The sequence below is a fragment of the Apodemus sylvaticus genome, chromosome 1, assembly GCF_947179515.1.
Source record: "Apodemus sylvaticus chromosome 1, mApoSyl1.1, whole genome shotgun sequence".
NCBI classification, from domain to species: domain Eukaryota; kingdom Metazoa; phylum Chordata; class Mammalia; order Rodentia; family Muridae; genus Apodemus; species Apodemus sylvaticus.
Genome location: NC_067472.1, coordinates 176,104,195 through 176,126,076, shown reverse-complemented (window position 1 = coordinate 176,126,076; position 21,882 = coordinate 176,104,195).

Here is a 21,882-nt window from a genome sequence, read left to right as displayed (position 1 = left end):
CCTCAACCCCACAGCTAAACCAAACAAAGTCCCCAGGTTGACTGTTGAATCAGTTGCTGATAGTCAAAAGATTCCATTGCCCTGCCTTAAGCAATTGGGTCAGTGCTCAGCACGTGACCTAATTCATGCCAACAAGAGTAAGAACTAAGGACGTTGCAAGGTTCCGTTGCTCTTAGTGAGATCTGGAGCTACAGCAGCCATTTTTTTTAAATATATAGAAATGTGTGCTGTGGTCTCCACAGTGATGTGCAGCACTAGAGTTTAGAGCCACTGCTGAGGAACTAAAGGAGATAAGTCGCCTTCTTGTTAGCATAATTTGAATTTCTAGGTCAAATGGTACCAGAGCTGACACATCCATACTACATACACACTCATATAAATCAGCACAGCCTGCTGGTGGGCTTGGGTTGGACATTCTGTCACGCAAAAGTAGTGGAGCTGTGGAGTCCTGATGGATCTATTATGGAAGCAGTCAGCTCCCACTCTGCCTTCAGCCCTCCCCCACCCCCCAACTCACCGGCATCTTAGTTCTCTTCCACTGTGTTCGTATAAACCCAGCCCAGCTTGAGCACTAGAGTCTCTCTGCACACTCTGAGGGGCCCAACTATGTGCTGCCTTGGGTTTTTCCAAATGTTTCGGGTTTATGATATGGTAAAAGAAATGGTATACTTTGTCCTGCATGCCTGGGCCACAGAAGGCACAAACAAGTGTTAAAAATACGTTGCTCCAGGCAACGTGTAAGAGATGCTCCAACATTTAAGAGTGCAGGGGGTGTGTGGCAATGTCCCCTTTGGTTTCCATAAGCCCCACCCTTGCATGTACATACACACCCACAGCCGCACACATTTTAAACCTAAACTGTCTGGCCATCAGCCACAGGATCTGACCCCCACAGCAGGGTATTCCTCTCAGGGGTTCACTTCAAGGATGCTTGCTGCTGGTGCTGCTGGTGTCCAACAGTCCTCCAGAGTCTAGATTATGGTCTCCCTGATCAGTACATGTCAATCTTGCTTCCCCCATCACCATCTGAGGTAATGTCTTCAGATCTCTAACTCGATCTCTGCCCTGAGATGTCCCTTGGCTTCCCTAGACCCAAAAGATGGCCCTGTTGTCCACTTAGAGAACCCCTCGTAATCAGCAGGCTGTTACTCATACATGTGCACAGGCAGGTGACAATGTCCCCTGAGTGTTGTCTGTGCACAGGTATAATAGGTGCCTCTCACTTTTCCTGCCACTGTGCACTATAAAGAATGCTTCCTTGTCCTTATTTATTTATTTATTTATTTATTTTGTACAGTAAGGTCAATAAAGGCCAGGGGTGCACTCAGAGGGCTGGAAGCAACCCAGTGCTCTGCTCTCATTTCAGGCCATGTGTGAGAGACTAAGAACAAGTGTCTTGGAACACACAGAAAATTAAGAGGAGGATAAAAATGCCCTGCAGTCAGGCCCTATGACCAGAAGCTACGTCCTCACACTAACGTCATGTATTCCTTGCATGCAGGGCGACCTCAGGACCTGCACATTGTCAGTGACCCATAGGCAGCTCCCTGTCCTGGAAGACATACACTCACATCTCTTTTTCCAGAAGCCAGCTTGGCCTTAGCATATAGTCTGTGATACCTGTGTCTGGGTCCATGTTTCCGTTTGTCTGCCTGTCCACCTGTTCATCACCTCTCTGAACGAGGCCTCTCTGCAGCTGCAAGTTTGGCCCCCGTTGAAGCCTCAGGAGAGTGTCCTACCTTAATGTGCCTTTCATGCAGAGTAGAAAGGTTCTTGGAAATCAGAGACAGTCTGATAAGGTCATGTAGACGCTGCCCCCACCCCACTGACCAGAACCAAGCATGTACAATCTCCAACCAATGAAGCCACTTTACCTCTAACATCCTGAACTCCATAGGTCACCATGCATAGCAGTGATAGAGAAAGGAGACTAGCTGAGTTGTTGCTAACTCATTTGTTCATTTAACCAGATGCAGAATACCATTAGCCATAAAATTCTGCGATGGTTAGAGCAACATCTCTGTTGCCCATACAAATACTAGAACCACCCTGAATTTTTTCTTTGCTTAAATTACTTATTGTAAAATATTCAGAATATTAATGGCAAATATTTATGTAGTAGATAGAGAGGAAAGTGCATAAAAAGATGGATGATTGAGTGGGTGGATGGAAAAAAAGGACGATATGTCGATAAACGGGAGAACAAATGGACGTATCCATGGATGGGTGGGAGGGTGGGTGGGCAGAAGGAGGGATGTGTAGATGGATAGTTAAAAGTGTACTTGGAAGAATGGGTAGATGGATGTGCATAGTACATGGAGTACTGGTTGGGTAAACGTGTGATAAGTCGATGAAAGGAAAGGGATGAAGGAAATAAATGAATAAAGGAATATGTGATTGACAGATGGAGGTGCAGGTGATTGTAAAGATGGATGGAAGCATGGATAGATGTGTGGATGGACAGAAGTGTGAGTAGATGCTTGGCTGACACATGAAAGGATGTATGGATGGACGGAAGACAGGGCAGATGGATGAGCAAGTAGGTGGATGGATGTAAGTGTGTAGATCTGGGGAACAGAGGTGAGATGGAAAGAGATAAGGAAAGATAGCAAGTGAAGAGATAGTTGGATGGGGAGATGGAGGGAAATGGGTGAAGGGATTGTAGGACAGATAGGTGGATGTGTAGCTGAGTTTAAGAGATGAATGGATGAATGGATAGGCAGTGGGTCAGTGGAGGAGCATGTACTTGTATTTGATGCTATGGTGCTATGAAGATCACAAGATTATATGTCAATGAATGGGAGAACAAATGGATGCATCCATGGATCAGTAGATAGGTGGGATCACACAGATAGATAGATAGATAGATAGATAGATAGATAGATAGATAGATAGATAGATAGCACGGATAGAGGGATCTGTGGATGGATAGTTAAAAGTGTGCCTGGATGGCTGGGCAGACAACAGAAACCACGCATTCTCTAGAAGGAAAAGAGGTCCTTTCAAACCCTAAGAACAGGAAAAAAACCACAGTTACTCCCTGGGGACATACTGGCAAGAGAATTCAGAGATAGGTAAGAGGTGAACTCAGCAGCCATTACAAGATCGACTGACCCTTTTTATTGGGCATCTGTGTTACTGGGCTTGTGAGGCATGGACCTTTCTGGGCAATGCAGGTGCTCTGAGGAGAGCCTGGCTCTGGGATCTTCCTGGGGGACTCTCATGAAGCTCAAACCCATTCTCAACTCTGGACTCCATCTTCTCTGTCTTCAGCCTCCTAAGATCTGAGCCTCTCTAATAGCTCAGAGTCCCCATATGTATTCCTAGAAAATACCCAAAATCAAAGCAGTTAGCAGTCTCTAGGAGGCTTCCAGGCCCAGGCTGTCCATCACAGGCTCTGTATACCATCTTTCCAGCACTTTCTGCTGTGGAGTGGAACTGCAATAAACCAACAGCACATTTTTTTTTTGCAGTGTTTTGTACCCCTGCTAATATTTTTTTAATTAATTCACTATTTTTTACTTTAATGCATTTAAAGGGAAACTATATCATTACCCTAAATGGAAATTTGTATCACTTGCTCTAAATTAGAGGTAATTATAAAAATAAATAAAATGAGAACAATGTTATTAAATTCTGGCAGAATTCTGCTGCCTGCAGCCGGTGCTGGCCTGAGGCCTGTGCTGCTCTTACACAGAGGCCAGGAAGACAAAGGGGCGGCTCGAGTACTCTAGGAGCTGTGACAACAACAGGCACAGAGATCTCAGGGAGTGCAATGGGAACAGACCTCTGACCCTGGACCCCAGGCTATTGCTTGTGGAAGTCCCTCTATCTCCCAAAACCACCTTGGCCACCACCCGAGCCTGGCTTCTCCATAGCCAATTCTTTTGCCCCCAAAGAACTATATGGTTAATCTTCACTGCCAGGTTCACAGGATTGAGACTCACCTGGGAGATGGGTGGGGGATACCTCTGAGCGTGTCTGTGAAGATAGGTTCAAATGAATGAACAAAAGCACACCCTGAGGCGGGGAGCAGGTCATCATCCCATACATGGGAGGTCTGGATAGAATGCAAAGAGTAAAAAGAGAAAGCCAGCTAAACACTGCAGTCCCTTCTCTCTGCTTCCAGTCCACACAAAAGTGAAGAGAGCCCCGGCTCTGCTGAGCACATGGGGCCCTGTGACCATGGACAGAAACATCTGAAACCGTGAGCCAAATGAATCCTTCTTCCCTTAAGTCGGTCCTGTCGGGTGTTTTTCCCACAGGGCTAAGAAAAGTAACTAATGCAGGAATCCTCCTCTGCCACCATAGGTTAGGGGCCCTTTAAGAAGCTTCAGATAAATGGGAATTGATTAACCTTTCCTCCACACTGAAGGGAGAAATTAATTGGAAAATACACAGAACTCTTCCCTTCCCTGGCTCCTGGGCTCTCTGTATTTCTGATCTATCTTCCCTCCAAAGCCCGAACTGGGTGGGCGGTTCACCCCTTTTCTTCCCTAACAGAAGCACCCTGACAACAGCCCAGCAGTTCTGAGCAGGCATCCCACGACGCTCCTGTGATGTGCTCTTTCAAGAGAGGAACGCTTCAAGTATCAGTGAAATCTCTATAAGAACCACTAAATAGATGGGATTTAGCTCACAATGAACGGCATTTTTTTTTCCCTCAAAGACTGAAAAATGGAGAGTTTAGATTTTTTTTCTTATTTTGAAAAAAAAAAAAGATTTTGTTTTTCCCTGATATTGCCTGAGCGATGCTTCTGACGCTGGAGATTATCCGTGTGCCAGCCGGGCTTGTTGTAATTAACACGCAAGCAGCGGCTTCAGTGCCTAGTAATATATTTTTCTAAGACTTTGATGATGCTGAGAGATTTTCAGTCCCATGCTGCAGACTTTGAAGCAACTGCATTGGATAGAGACACCTTAGATGAAATTGAAAATAACTCGGGTTTAATATGCCTCCCCTGGAGCTTTCCTAGAAAGAATGGGTTAAAGCTATCTGTGCGCTGCGGATCAGGGTGGGAAAAAGTTGGTCTTGTAGGCTTTGACAGGCGAAAGAACTCTGATTGGTCCTTTTTCGGGAGAGTTCTGGCCCTTGAGTGTCTTCTTTGGTCTCAAACATAAATGGCTTCCTTAAAGGATTTAATTAATTCTTAAATGTGCACAGGGCCCGTGAGCACAAACATTAAGTTGTTAAATGCATTAAGTCAGAATCTGTTCTCAGCCACGCACAGCAGCTCCCAGTGACATCCCTGGGAGTGTCAGGCGCGAGCGAGCGAGCGAGCGGATCCCACAGATGCAAAGCACCCCGGATGCCCAGATACACATAATGCTTCAACTCCTGCTAGGGAGCATCAGGCTTGTGGCTCCTCTTGGAAAGGGGCCATCCCAGGCTGGCCCCTCCTCCGGTCCTCGGTCCTCGGAAGGCAGGCTGGATGAAAATCTGTCTCCTCTCTCCTCTGCTCTCTATCTCCTTCACTGAGCTCCCCAGGCTGCTGATGACTTCTCCATGCCTGGCAAGGACACCGTGGAGCAGGGGGCATGTTGGGAGAACTGCCTGGATGGGGTGAACTGCCGTGAAAGGAAACTCGCACAGAAGCCTCCCCAGATGTGAACACATCAGGAAAACATGCTCCATCGCGACCGCTAGATCACTGCCTGTTCTCGGACCCTGGCCAACCCTCCTGTCCTCTAGGGTTCCTCCCATCCTTCGAAGTTACATACTTGGTACTCAGCCTGTTCATGGCCAAGTTTCTTTTATCCGTCTCATGCGGAATCTGATTTGAAACAGCAGCAACCACAGTTATCCCTCGTAAAACTCTCTCTCTCTCTCTCTCTCTCTCTCTCTCTCTCTCTCTCTCTCTCTCTCTCTCATCTCTGTCTCTCTGTCTCCGTGTGTGTACCCATGTGTGCGTGTGCTTGTAATGATGCATCTGATGCTTGTAACTCCTAAGCGACAGTCTTTGGCGGGAGTAATGGAATGACAGGGTCTCACTATGTTGTTCAGACTATTCTAGAATTAGCTCTGTAGCCCAGCTAGCTCTAAACTAGTGGAGCCCCCCCCCACACACACACACACACCTCCCTCCCCATGCCTCAACATCATCCCAAGGGCTGGAACTACAGGCATGCACCACCATGTCTGGCTGACAGGCTCATAGAATACTGGGGTGGTAGGGGGGAGTGAAAATTGGCACCATTTTTTTCTGAACAGCCTTTGGAGATATATATTGAAGGCATCAAATATATTTATAACTCATGACTCAGTTTTCCACTCCTAGAACAAACCTACGATGCTATCAGAGGAAGACAAAACTGACAGGAAATGCCATTAATAGCAGAAAGGAAAAAATATATAGATGCCCAAAATGCTCCAAAAATGGAAGAGTGGCTATATTAATGCTGCTGCAGAATATTGAGGTTAAAAATCAGACTTTTCAGCAAATGTTTTGGTGGATGGGAAAATGGTGCTATTTCAAATGAAACATAAGCTTTGATTATAGCTTGATCCATGTGTGAAGAACACACACACACATACACACACACACACACACACACACACACACATACACCAATGAAAGGAAATATTCTAAATATCAGCAAAATAATATTTCTTGGTGGTAGGATCAAATTTATTCTAAGGCTATTGTGTATTTTCCAAATTATTTCCACGGGTGTATATTATTTCTCTGATTCTAAAAATAAAAAATAAAATAAAATGAATACAACTTATTTTGGAACAAAACTAGGATGCAAGAAAATGAACTCTCATTCAACAGAAGCTATTTTTAATACTGTTTTTTTTTTAATGTGAGGGCTTGAGCTGACCATATACTTAATTTGGACTCAAATAAGATTGATAACCATAAATACTGGGACAGAACAATAGTCATTGTACTGCTGATATTATTTTAATTGCATAGTTTCAGTTAAAACGAGGATTCTATATTGCCAGTTTTATGAAGACTAAGCTAATGGTTAGGGCCATTTCCAACCTTCGCTGCCCACCACGTTTCCTTTCTTTGCATTTCACTAACCCTGGTGTCTGACATTCAGGTATATATAGGTTCCCTAAAATGTCAGCAAAATGAAACAGGAGGTCCATTCAGGAACCAGAGGAGAGTGTAAAGTGTTTTATCTCTTGGGATTCTGGGCTTTTCTGTAGCAGGCCCTGGAAAAGAACAGCATCCTATAAAGTTCACCCATGGTTCAGTTACTGCTCACTACTTAGATCCAATAAAATGAGGGCTGTGAAGGCCATTTTCTACCCTTGAAGTTCACTCCAGAACCCAGTGGTAACACACCAAAGTGTATCTATCTACTGGAATCCATGGGCTTCCCTGTGGAAGAGAAGTTACCACACCTGAGCAGCTTGGGGATGTGGCCTTCGCTTTAGGAGGGGATACCCACCCCCAGGACTGCTTCATGAACACCATAAATGATGAATGATGTTCAGAAATAGGTTTCAGCAAAGCCAGTGAACAAAGTCCACACGATCCTTTGTGGACAGTCACCAAAAAAAAAAAAAAAAAAAAAAAAAAAAAAAAAATGTCTCCAGCCAAAGTGAGCGTTTGTGTCTGATCCTTAAGGGAAATGTTTGGTAACACAAAACTAAGGTCATCAAAAAACAAATAAAAATTAAAGATTTTGTGAATAAGGTAAATCATCACTTCTTTTCTGGTGGTATGTTTGACCATGAGAAACCTCCCATCCACCCTCACCATTCTTTTTCTTTATTTTTTTTCCCCTTGGGTAGAATCATAAGGATAGTATTTTAAATTATGCTGATTTTTTTTATTTTGTTGGAAATGTCCCTTTCGAGAAGGCGCTTTCACTGATCTTACTTACTCATTACCAAACATCTGCCTCCCCACCACCCCCGATCTCAGGAAATATCACAAAAGATGCTTTTTCTTCCATGCAGGGTAATTACCTAATGGCATTAGCAAGCAAGAAGCGGAGTCTCCACCATGCCGGAAATTTGAGATATTTATGGTGGACAGAAATGGTTGAGAGTGGGTTTTATAGAAGAGAGAGAGAGAGAGAGAGAGAGAGAGAGAGAGAGAGAGAGAGAGAGAGAGAGAAGCAGTTTCCAAAAACACTCAGGGTAAAGAACTTGAAAGAATTGAATGGACCTTCCACATAAGAAGCCTGGTGGTATGAGAGATGCCTCCAAGAGCAAGTACCCCACATGAAAGACATGAGCCCCGAGGCCTGCACAAAGCTGGAGTGTGAGGACTGGGCTGAGAAGTGGGGAGGCCCCACACTTGTTTCCAAACCATTCCTGAGGGAGGCAGGTCAAGCACAGTCCTCAAAGCAGAGGAACATCCTGAATGTCCACAAAACAGAGGGAAAAGGTCTCCGAGGAAGCTGCAGATAGAGTGGAGAAGAAGGCAGGAGAATCCCAGTTTGTTTTTGGTCTTGACAGACTGCCTCATAGTAAGCAACCTAAAGGTGACTCTAAGGAACCAGGAACCCTCTACAGTAGACCGTGTGGCCCTGGGGAAGACTTACAAGGTGGCACATCTCTAGAGTCACAGAGGAAGTATCTGCCGCCTGCCCAGTCTAAGACATTAACCTTGTCTTCAGAAATACAAGTGACAGCTACACCTCATCACCAAAGGCACAAAAAGGATCAAGTGCAACTTCATAAAAGCAAAAAGACTTCAGAGGACAATTTAATTAATTCTAGCTGCGATCTCTGTAACAAAAGATTGGTGTGCCCTTTGAGAGAAGAGAGAAGAGGAGAGATAACCTGTGAGGTACTTGCTGTGCAGGAATGAGGACCTGCAGCTGAGCCGCAGAACTCGTGGAGAAAGCCTGGTGTGGTAGTGCCCACTTGTAATCACAGAGCTAGGAAGCAGAGTCCGGAGGTCTGATTGACAAGAGCTAATTGACAAACAAAGGCAGTCTGGCAGACTGGCGAGCCACCGATCCAGTGAGACACCCTGTCTCAAAGAAAACAAGGTGGGTGACCATCTTGATAAACACCTGAGGCTGACAACTGGCCTCTCCATGAATAGACACAAGAGAGAGGAGAAGAGAAAGATGCACACGCACACACAAATAAATAATTAGAGATAGATAGATGATAGTGATAGATAGATAGATAGATAGATAGATAGATAGATAGATAGATTTAAAATAAAAAGTAAAAAGTATATCCAGATCCCCTAATTATTTTTTCATGAAAACTAGCATAAATAAAAAGGCTGAAAACTTAAGATATCTACAAAGTAGTGTCAATAAGGCAGATTTAGGTATTTAAATAATGTTATATTCAAAACCAAAAACATTGAATAGGTTAAAAGAATTTTTGTATCAAAGGAACATAATTTACATTTTTTTCAACCCACATGGAGCAGTCACAGCTATGAACTTCTATGTGGCTAATAACAACCCTTGGAAACATATCATGTAAAAGTTGGAATCATATAATAATGCAAAATCCACAAAGATATAGGAAATGCCACAAGATCCTCACATATTTATAAGAAAAGCAGACTTTAGATTTTGTTAATAATAGTACTGTATCAGATACCAACAGGAAATAAGAGTTCTTTATAAACAGTTCAATGAAACACTTCAACAATATCACATGTATTTTTTGCAGGCCATTCATGTAGACAATAAATAAATAAATACATAAAATTTAAAAAAAAAGCCTTAATACATTTCCAAGCACTGAGGTTGTATATATCACATATTCAAAATAGAAATAAAAACAAAGCAACAGCACAGAAAACTTCTAGGGTGTGGTGACTGTTGCCAAGTACACTTCAAAGCCTAACTGCAGTGAGCCAAAAGGATAGGGAAGTAATAAAGATGAGTCTCTCCTCTGGAAGGTGTAAGGGATTGTAGAATAGTCCCAGACCCAGACCTGAGGAAAACAGGAGAGGGATTGGCAATGATGGTGATAACTGACAAAGCTTATTGAATAAAATGTCCACTTTCCCTAAGGAAAGAAAAAGAATAAAAGACAAAAAGCTAACTTCAACCCTAACCTCGGACTAACTAAAGACACATACATGTAACTCCAGCAGTCAGGAGACTGAGGCAGGAGGATCATGAGCTCAAAGCCAGCCTGGGAACAAAATAGGGAGAGCCTGTCAAAAAAGAAGAAAAGAAAAAAGAAGGAAGAGGAAAGAAATAGAGAGGAGAGAGGTAGGCAGAGGAAAAGGACAAGGATCCGGTACAGCACAACAAAAAACTGTTTTGTAAAGGCAAAAAGAAATTTTTAAAAAGCCCCAAGTTTGTCAATATGGCAAAGAATAGACTGAACATGCATATAGATGACAAGACTGAAGCAGAGCAGTTGGAATAAAGGGAAACACAAAAGAGGCTGAAAGCATCACAGAACAACCTTATGTTGCTAAAACAGAGTATCTCTACTTAAGAAATGTTTGCCCATGGGGAAAACTGAGAAGTAAAATACTAAATAAAACAAGACTCTGAGAAGAACTGACAGGCTGGGTGATGGTCTCACAGCCCAGGAGGTTTATAAACTCCAGGGCACAGAGAACATCAAAAACTTCCACTTTGTCCGTCATCAGAGACTCTGACATGCTTCAAGCTAGAGTGGGGGTTGAGGGGGTGGAAGGAGGGAAAGAGGAAGGGAGGGAGGAAGGGAGGGAGGGAGGGAGGGAGGAAGGGAGGGAGGGGGCACAGAAGGAAGGACTGGAGATTTACTACCTCTGTGCATGGTGGTACACATCTACAATCCCAGGATTTGGGAAGCTGAGGTAGGATTGCAAGCTCAAGGCCAGCCTTAGCTACATGAAGAGATAGACCTCCGCCCCCCCAAGAAAGAAAGAAGGAATAGGGGGGGAGGGAACTACTGTTACAAGTACAGAGACTTCCTATAGCATCTATAAGGCACTCTCAACAGTAAACATCGGAAGTAAATATACCAAGTCACTTAGTGGAATGAACCATATCCATCAAAGAAATGGGATTGCCTCAGGAACTCAAGATTTTCCAATCAACGGTGCCCAAAACCACATGAAAAAGCTCAGTGTTCCAATACAAAGGTGTGATTTGGAAAAAACAAAGAAGAAAATATGACTATTGACAAGCAATAAACTTTTACTAGTAATCGATGCCAAAGTTAGAATTCGATTGTTTTATGGGATCATTTTCTTATACATCTCAACCCAACTGTAAGTCAGCTAATGGACTGTTAAGCACCCTTGATAGAAACACAATATGAAGGATTAAACTCTATGAAGCACAAATGTAACTGGGGCTGATGGAAGGAAGTTAAGACCCAGGCAGATGAAAACCATGTACCATGTTCATGGACAGTAAAATGATCCTGTTACCAGGTGGCTCCTCCCTGGCTGTTGGTAGCTAGCTGCCAGTCCAATCACATGCCATCCTTGGTAAATGGAATTTAATGTTCATGTTTTTAGAAATGTAGTGGCAACTTGTGCGTTTTAAGTAAATGGCTGGAGAGATGGCTCAGGTTTATGAGCACTGGCTGCTCTTGCAGAGGTGCTGAGTCCCATTCCCAGCACCCACACGGTGGCTCACAACTGCCAGCAACTCCAGTTCCAGGGGATCCAATGCCCATTTTTGACTTGGGGACACTGGTATATGTTTGGTACACATACATAGCCTCACAAACATAAAATAAAATGAATAAATTTTAAAAACAATAAAATGGAAGCAAGGTCTTTTTAAAACAACAATGAAAACAGAATAAGGTTTTAACTGTGCACAACTGCATGAAAATACAGAACTATCCTCATGATCAAACCAAGGAGGCAGAACACAGAGAGAACAGCGAGTGGACTCAGCATGGAGTACTAACAGGAACCAGGGATGGAAACGTGGTAAGGGTCCAGCTGTGTGGTGAACACACAGAGTCCAGGGATGACCCACTGAGAAAGATAGGTCCACACTGAGCACTTCATATAAGATTGCGTCACACAAAGCCAGTATTGCAACTAAGAAGCCCAGGCTAGAGAGAAGGCTCAGAGTTGGCCTCTCATAGAGCTCTTCCAGAGGACCAATCAGCAAAGCAGCTAGCTCAGGTGGTAAGGAGCTTGCCTTACGAATGGAAACATGGAAGTTCAATTCCCAGAACTCCGATAATAAAATGTTGGATGTGTTGGTGTACACTTGTAATCCCAGCACTGCAGATGCAGAGACAGGAGGACCCCTGAGGCTCACTGATCAGGTTCCGAGCACCCACAGAGGGCAGCTCACCCGCAACTCCAGTTCTAGGGGATCTGATACCCTCTTCTAGCTTCTGCAGGAACCTGCACTCACGTGCACATACCCACCCATGGATACAGAAACAAAATTAAAGCCATAAACCTCAGAAGTAAAATAAAAATAAAGACTAAAGTAAAACTAAGAAGTTATCGATGGAACAGATTTTTCATATTTGCTTTCTTAAAAAAAAAAAAAGCTAAAATGCCACTAATTGAAAGACTCACAGCATAAAAATATTTTGAAAGTTTTTGCCACATACATGCGCAAAGTGGATATTAATATATAAAGAGCTTCTTTATATTATTAAGGCCAAGAACAAGCAATCTAGTTAAAATGCACACAAAAGGAGACATTTTTGAAGGAAGCCATACAAAGGATTATAAATGGAAGTATATTGTCATGAAAATGCCAAGGGGAATTCAAAGAAAATAAAAAGGGTTGGTGCATCACATTGCCAAAGACTGAAGAGCATTCTTTACAGGCTCTTGGCAGAAGTCTGGGAGGCTAACCACTCCCACACACCATCTGCAGAAATGTCAACCCGTTGCCCCCACCCCCACCCCTTAAGGGTATTCTGTAATTTCCAAAAAATTTGAATGTGTGTGTCCTTCAGCCTATCACTGCCATTTGTAGGAATCACTAGTGCAGCATCTTCTCGGGTCTAGATAGGAGGCTTTTCCTAGCAGGATACTGAGAATTGGGAACTGAGTAGATGACGAGTCAGTTGAGAAATGCCTACGTGATTAAGTCATATCCCAAATGTAAAATTCTACCCACTTTTAAGAGAAACAAGCTGAACTCTCCATGATTTGCATACACATGCATGTCTCTGTGTGTATGCATAGGTGTACGTCTATGTCTGTGGTCATGTGCATGACTAGGAAGGGTATGCTTATGCCCACGGTCATGTCAACGTGACAATCAGAGGGCATTGTGATGATCAGAGGGCGACCCACATGCCCTTTCTCAGGCACCGTCCACTTTTTTTTTTATTTTTGAGACAAGGTCTCTTCCTGGCTATCCTTCTGGATAGCTAATCAGTGAGCCTCGGGGGTCCTCTTGTCTCTGCCTTCCCAGTGCTGGGATTACAAGTGTACACCGACACGTCCAACATTTCTTTATCTAGTTCTGGGAATTGAACTTCTATGTTCTCATTCGTAAGGCAAGCTCTGAGCTAGCTCCCTAGCCAGTTCTCTCTCTTTTTTTTTAATGCAGGTGTGTGCATGCATTTGCATTCATGTAAGAACTCAGGCACATGTGTGCATATTCCCGAAAGCCAGAGAATTCCCTCAAGCGTCATCATCAGAAATGCCTTCTACCTCCTCTCAGACAGGATAGCTCATTCACTGGCTTGGAGCTTACCGATTACATTAGTCTGACTGAGCAGTGAGCTTCTAGGTATCCTCTTGCCTCCACTTCCCGAGTCCTGGGATTATAAGCACAGGCCACCACTCCTGCCAACTTTACATGGGTCCTGGGTACTGAACCCAGTTCTTCCTGCTTGCAAAGCAAGCACTTTACTAAGGGAGCTGTCAACACAGCCCCAGATCTCCATATTCTAAAGTAGACAATGCTATGGCAGACCAGTGCAGATAGGACCCCAAAACCAAACATAAAAGCCAAATACACTTTACACGGCAATGTGTTTCAACATGCACAGTCCCACCCTAGCTGTCTCCTCTGAGGAATGGAGTGGAACTGGATCACAAAGTAAGTATAAATAAGAACTATGCCTTTCATTCCATATTCTGATGTTTGAGTTCAAGAAATAAAAGTTTAAAAACAGGGTTTCACTGTGTGGTCTTAACTGGTATGGGACTCACTATGAGGCAAGTTGACCTCAAGTTCAGAGAGACCCACCTGCCATAGGTTCCCAAGGGCTGGGATTAAAGACATGCATTAGTACGGCTGGCTGGTGATATGATTTTTTAAAACTTGTTTTATTAGTAAATTTAGAAAACCAGAAAGCAATCTGGAGTTGCCCACATTTGATACATCAATTGAAAAGCCTAATTTTAAGACATGCATGATAACAAACAAATATAGTATGTATGTATGATAATTGAATATTTACTCTAATTTATACCAAAGTTAATACTCAATGAATAAAATGTCTCTATTTTAAAATTACAAATACATAAAAATTAAGCATGAAAACACAGAACTGCAACCATGGGGTAGGAAGTCTTCAAACACAACCTTAACGATGAAGAAAAGGGGGGTAGTTTGCAAGCTTGATTGTTTAAATCTCCTCAGCTTGCTGAAAAATGGCATGCAAAATTCAAAGTCAAGGAAAATTTGGAAGAAACAATTACAAGATGAGTAGAAGATAAAGGATTAATATCTTGGTAATATGGAGAGAACTTATAAAGAAAAAAGTCCAAAAGAAAACATATAATGGTGGTCATTCACTATTTACCAGAATAAACACATATTTCATTATATATATATATATATATATATATATATATATATATATATATATATGAGATAGATAGTAGGTGGATAAATGAGAGATAGTGACTTAGGCAGGGTTTCTAGTTTCTACTCCTGCACAAACATCATGACCAAGAAGCAAGTTGGGGAGGAAAGGGTTTATTGAGCTTATACTTCCATGTTGCAGTTCATCACTAAAGGAAGTCAGGACTGGAACTCAAGCAGGTCAGGAAACAGGAGCTGATGCAGAGGCCATGGAGGGATGTTTCTTACTGGCTTGCTTCCCCTGACTTGCTCAGCCTGCTCTCTTATAGAACCCAAGAGCACCAGCCCAAAGGTGGAACCACCCACAAGGGGCCCTCACCACTTGATCACTAATTGAGAAAATGCCCCACAGCTGGATCTCATGGAGGCACTTCCCCAACTGAAGCTCCTTTCTCTGTGATAACACCAGCCTGTGTCAAGTTGACACACAAAACCATCCAGTACAGATAGTATAATAGAAGATAGATAGACAGACAGACAGACAGACAGACAGACAGACAGATAGATAGATAGATAGATAGATAGATAGAATACATTCATGCATACATAGTTGATATATGTACATAAGTAGATAATACATAGATAAAGAGATAATAGATAGGAGATAGGTAGATAATAGAGGAGAGAAAAGATAGATGATATATTGATGAATAATAAATGATAAATACATAAATGGATAATAGATGATTGATTATATAGATTATATAGAAATGATGGTAAATAGATAGGTGATGGATGGATAGACAGACAGACAGACAGATAGGTAGGCTATCTAGGTAGGTGGTAGATAACACATAGAACTATATAGATAGGAAATAGATGGATAGCTAGGTGACTGGGAGGTTCCCAGACCATCATTACATAGAGAACACTTATATAGATGCAAATATGATATACATATTTAAGCTTAGGTAATGAATGCATTGAGATATTGTGTGAGGTAATATTTCGGTAGTAGTAGACTGTAAGAAAGGGGCGCTGTCATAATTTGTGTGGGGGTGGTGGCAAAAGGGAAATCATTTGACATAATGTGCCCAAAGAGCAATTTGGCAGCAGGCATTCAGATCTTTAAATGTGCCTCTCTTTAACCTGGCAATTCCATTTCTAGCAATTAAACCTAAGGAAATAATTAAGAATGTGTACAAAGATTTGACTGAAATGATGTTCATCAAAGTATCATTTATAAAAAGTACACTTAGATTGCCTTTCTTCCTTCTCTGCTGCGAGGCTAAGGGGAGCAGGGGGTGGGGAGAATCAGAGATTCGGAAGGGGAAAATTAAGCAGGATGCCTCCCAAGGATAACTACATCAGAAACGAGAGCTCTGTGCGATTAGGAAGTCTTGAGATGCCCTTTAGCAGAATAAGGTATGGAAGTTATACCAGCAGGGGTGATATGAATCTCACAGGCAGACCTGTTGCAGACTGATAGCAGGAAATAAACTCAAAGTTTAATATCTCTTGCTTCTTTAGCATTTGTTCCTTAGCCACTTATTCATCCAAAATTTATTGAGAAACTAGTACACCAGGTACCTGCTAGATGCCCAATATGGATGAGCAAATAGGAAACAATGGGAAGATGATAGATGGAAGAATGGGTCTGTAGGCAAATGAACAACTAATTCATGGCAGATACCAAAGTAAAACCCAAAACTGTGGTTTACCTCTCAGGCCTGAGGCCACCATCAGGTCCTTCCTCTGTTCTTAGTAACTGCTGAAATTGGTGGAAGAGAGAGACCACTGAAGCTCTCATCAGACAGCAGAAGGTTTTGATGGTACTAAAGAGTGATGACAGTTTATTATGTGGACAATTGGCCACCGCCTGGAGAGGAATCCAGGTGGACTCCTTGTAGGAAAGCGCTCAAGGGATAAGGGTGGGGGAGGGAGGGAGTAGGCTGAGGGCAAGGGGACCGAGGGGCCGATGCGGGTACATCACCTGCCCTTCAACAATGAGGCCCGGGAGCATTAAGAGTCATGACAAAGGTAGTAACAGTTTGTTCTACTAGGAATGGCCAAGTGTCTATCCTCTCTGTACACTCCATGTGACAGTCCTGTGTCACCACAAGCCCAAAGTGAAGGGCAGCTGAACTTACTCCGCCCAGGTACACATGTGTGTGGGACAGACCTCACGGGCAAGGCTCACAGCCACCTCTCACATCCTGACTCCAAGCTAAAGACAGTGACACCTTGAGTGACACCCAACATCGAACCAGACGAAAACTATCGATCCCAGTGGGATCATGGGGAAGCTTCCTTCCCAGTCACAGATCCCAGCTGCCCTTTATAAGCTCAGTACAGAGTTCAGTCCCTGGGGGTGGGGGAGACAGAGACAGAGCAGACAGACAACAGAGACATGGAGAGACAGAGCAGACTGACAGAAAGACAGAGAAATGCAGAGAGAGAGAGAGAGAGAGAGAGAGAGATTAATGTTAAGATCACTGGCAACACATGCTAGGACCAGGGTTAAGTTTCTGGCACTGGTATAACAAATTATAACTAATTACAACCATCTGTAACTCCAGCTCCAGGGGATCTGACTCCCTACTTCATCCTCCAAGGGAACCAGGCATACATGCAAGCACACACTCATGTCCATAAACTAAGTAAATCTTAAGAAAAAAAAAAGGAAAAGAAAGAGGGAGGGAGGGAGGGAGGGATGGAGGGAGGGAGGGGAAAGGGAGGGAAGGAGAGAGGGGTTGCAATGCTGAGTTTAAAGCTGTTTTCTTCCTCGGTAGAGTAAGTAACAAGGAGAATGGAAGAAAAACATGTAGTGCACAGTGGCCAGGAGATTTCCTAAACCAGGAAAGGAAAAGAAAAGAAAAGAAAAGAAAAGAAAAGAAAAGAAAAGAAAAGAAAAGAAAAGAAAAGAAAAGAAAAGAAAAGAAAAGAAAAGAGAGAAGGGAAGGGAAGGGAAGCAGAGAAAATAACAGAACAGAAAAAGAAAAGAACAGAACAGAACACACACACACACAAAAACAAAAAACAAAAACAAAAACAAAAAAACAACAACAACAACAACAAACCAGAGTCAGGAAAAGTTGTTGCCTGAATTCACCTTTGAAATCTCAGGAGTCCCTTAGCCAAGTGACGATTCCACTCACTGTCCCATCAGATGTTCACTGGGAGTCAACTACACCTAATGCTCCAGGACACTCCCATCCAGATTCCATGGGGAGAGGGGGAAGACCTGTTGTCCAGGAACCCAGAGCCAGGGTTGTCTTGTCACAGGATGCAGAGCTCAGCAGCAGCGACACAGGCTGCGAGGGCTCTGCTCTGCCAGCAGCAAGCCCCTCAGGAGATTCCTGTGCCTGCTTGACCTTCCAGGCCTGGACCAGGTCAGGTGAGACCCTTGAGAGAAAGAATAAGGACCTGCTCTGCTATAGCTTCCTGTCTTCCCTCCTGGGCCTGAGGCAAGCCAGTATGCAAGACCCAAATGCCAACGGCATGAGAAGTTGCTTTCTACAGCTCAATTGGGAAAAAGAGACTCACAGTCTTTATTGGCCTTTGACCTCTGGCTCTCACTTTCCATCTTCCAGCAGTTTTGGAAAAAGAGTTTATATTTTCAAAGGGCTGCCTTGTCTTCTTTGCACATTTTCCTGAAATGATGTAAAGAGGCAACTTCTTTTAAAAAAAAAAATTGCAATGCCGGAATATCCGGGACCTCTGAATAAGCCTGGCTGTTTATCTGTAATCATCAATGCGTCATCTGAAGGGCCCCAGACCATGCGTGTCTCAGGGGCTGCCACTCACAGCATTCTACTGATGGCAGGGCTTCAAAGTACAGCCCATCAGCAGAGGAGCAGAGGTACCCCACCTCAGGGGCACAGCCATCCCTTTTGCCTTCCTTGTTCAGGAGAGCCTGGCAGGGCCTGTGAATGCCAGAGGCCAGGGCAGGCAGCACCAAAAGCAATCATTTATTCCCTGGCAGCAAGGAAAAGCCAGCTGTGGCAGGCAGGTAGGAGCAGGTAGAATCAAAGTTCAGCTCTGGCCTCAGGCAATAGGAAGGAGCAAGTGTCCCTACCCCAGTCTATGAAAGAATAGTTTAGGTTTTTGTTTCTGTTTTGTTTTTGTTTTTAATGGAATTAAATTAAAGCAGGGGGGAGGAGGATCATAGTTCGTTACAGTAAGCGATTGGTTTGCGGAAATGATATAAGTTGGTTATGCTTTCAGAGAAGACAGTTTGAGAATTGCATCTTTAAATTCCTGCCGGTTGTAATCTGCAAGCTTTTACAACAGGGGAGCCCGTGGAGCCGAGTGGGGTTCCCTGTGAGAAGGGGGAAATGGGAGACGGCTGCAAGAGTTAGAACAGGTTGTTTCAAATGATCAGAGACCCACACACACTTGGGGTTGCACATGGCTTCATCCTGGAAAGGTAACATGCAATACTCGCCAAACCTTCCTAAGACTTGCCTTAGAAGTGTTAGGCTGCTGCGGATTTCAAAAGGTTAGCTTCAATGAACCTGACATCAGTATCACCCAAAATAACCCATTCAAGAGAAAAGTAAGAAATAATTGCTGTTTTCTCTCTTTTTCCCCCTCCGTTATATTGCTATAATGATTTTGCATAACAGATTGAACAAAGTACTGTTGTGACAGGTGGTAGAATTCAGCTAGTAAGCACGGAGACAGGGTTCAATTTAGTTTGTGAATCCTTTAATTGTTGTGCAGCTAATTAAAGAAGGTTCCTTACACTCGCAAGTGTTTACCATTCCTAGTATGCATACATGAAAAATTAAATTGTGCCTTCAAGGGCTGAGAACTATAGAAAAATCATAGCTAAGGCTGCAACATGCTTACCGGCTCAAAATAGCTGCTTTTCACAATTGGAATTTGTAAAACTTTTTGCTAAGCAAATATAGAGCTAATTAGAAGTGTTCGTTGGACCAATTAACATTTAAATAAATAAGCCATATTGCACATTTCACAGTCTTTATTTAATGATGCTTCTAACTCTTTGGAAAGATTCTCTTAAGTACAAATAAGTTGTCATAAAAATGAAAGATAAAAATAACCCCATAACAGTATATGCTATTTTCCCCCTGTTTGCCTTGAAGTCCCTCACTAAAATTCTGTACCTATTATTGAAGAAGAGGAAAAAAAAAAAAACCAACACACCTACCACCCACAGATTTCACTCTTTTTTCCACTTCCTTAGTTACCTTCCCCCCTCTTTGAATAGAAATAGAAAAGCATATTTTATTACTATTTAAATTGCTATGATAATTCTGTTTACTTACCGATTTTACCCCACAATACAAAAATCTGTTTCAGAAAATCCCACTTCAATCTGAGAACATGCGTAAGCAAGGAAAGGGTGGTCAGAGCCAGGCAGCAGCCCAAGGATGGCCCAGCACAGACAAGAGTTTGGAAACTTCCTCACACATGTTCACAAGCAGAGCAAACCCCCTGTAACTGTGGCATCCACTTCCTGGGTTCATCTGCTCTTAGGGAAGTTGGCGCTTTCGGAGGTGACTGGGATCTGCCTGGGTCCTGGGGGACCTCCCTTCTCATTGTTAAGGGTTGGGATTAGAGATGTATAAATCAGTAGAAGAAAACAGCCCCAAAGTAGCCCCTGTGGGTGTGGACACCACACTATTGACACGAATGCCGACAGTTCAATAGAGGAACGATGAGGTTTCTAACAAACTTCTCACAAAGAAAGAAAGCGCATGTTCTCCCTAACATGTGGGAACTAGTCAACAATATAGGTAAGTATAAATAAGTACTTGTTTATAACGAATTGGAAAGAGAACAGGAAAGGGTTAATATTAGGGAATGAGAAAGGACCAGAGGCAGGTGATGGAGGCCAGTTACAGAGGAGGATATGAAGCTGGATGTTTTTCTAGTTCCAACTCTGTCATAGATTTTTCCATTTTGATGGTAGACCAGGGCATAAAAATACATTCTGGAGCAAAAGCATAAAATCCTATGTGAAGCCTCACAGCTTCATTAAGTCTATTCTGTGTGGCGTTCATTGAGATTTATAGACGTGGGGTCTGGTTAATTTTGATATGTGATGCTTAATTTTATTTCTAAGGATTTTTTTAATAAAAAAATTTAATTTTTAAACAATGTTTCTTTCTTTTTAAAATATTTTTGAGACAGGATCTATGTAGCCCAGGCAGGTACAGAACTCACTCTGTCACCCAGGGGTGGCCTCGAATTCTGTCTGTCAGTCCTCCTGCCTCAAATTTTAGTGTTACATGTTGACTATATCATAATACCTAGACTGCTATCATTTTATTGTTGCTTTTTGCTTTTTTAAATAAATCAACAAATTAAGCTAGAGCAAATGGGCATCCACGACCAAGAAAAAAAAAGAAAAAATGTAGCAACAAAGAATTTCAACAAATATCACCTTCTTTTCCTGCCCCACCCCCACTACAGAGAGGATTTAAATATGAAACAAACCAACAAACAGCCCAAGAAACTTTTAAAGTGAATCAGAAGGCAGTCATGCAAAAAGGAAATACAGTGACTGGGGAGAAAAATGATAAACTGAATATTCCCCCAAATAGCAGGGTGCAGGATGCCCCTCTTAACAGAAGGACAAGCTGAAGGTCAGTGACACACACACACCTGACAACATACACACATGCATATGAGCTACAAACATATATGATGTGTGTGTGCGTGTGTGTGTGTGTGTGTGTGTGTGTGTGTAAGGAACTCCAAAAACAAATAGAACTTCAAACATGTTTATTTAAAAAAAAACCGTAATTTTAAATATATATGAGTCTAAACTACCTCTAGCGTGATAACATTATAATTAGAAAATAGGCAAAGGACTCTGCCAGCTATTTCATCACAAAGACCTTGAGAATGACAGGAAAGCACCCAGATGCTCTTCATCTCTAGTCATGGGGGAAACACAAACTGAAATATCCAGGATGTACCACCACACCCAGAGGTGAACTGCTTTGTCAGAACAGTTCAAATAAAAAACCAGAAATATATAAAGAGAATGGCAAATGTTGGTGCCGGTTGAGCTCAGACAAGCTCTGGAATCGCTGGTGCTGGCGGAGAATGCTGGAGGCATTTTGTGTGTTTTGGTGATTTCTTAAGAAACTACACACACACACCTGCTACGAGACTCAGATCTGCAAGTCGAAGAATTCAGCTTAGAGAAACAAACCTTGTGTCTGCTGAACACCTGTTCTGAGAAGCTTCGCTTGTGATCAACTAAGG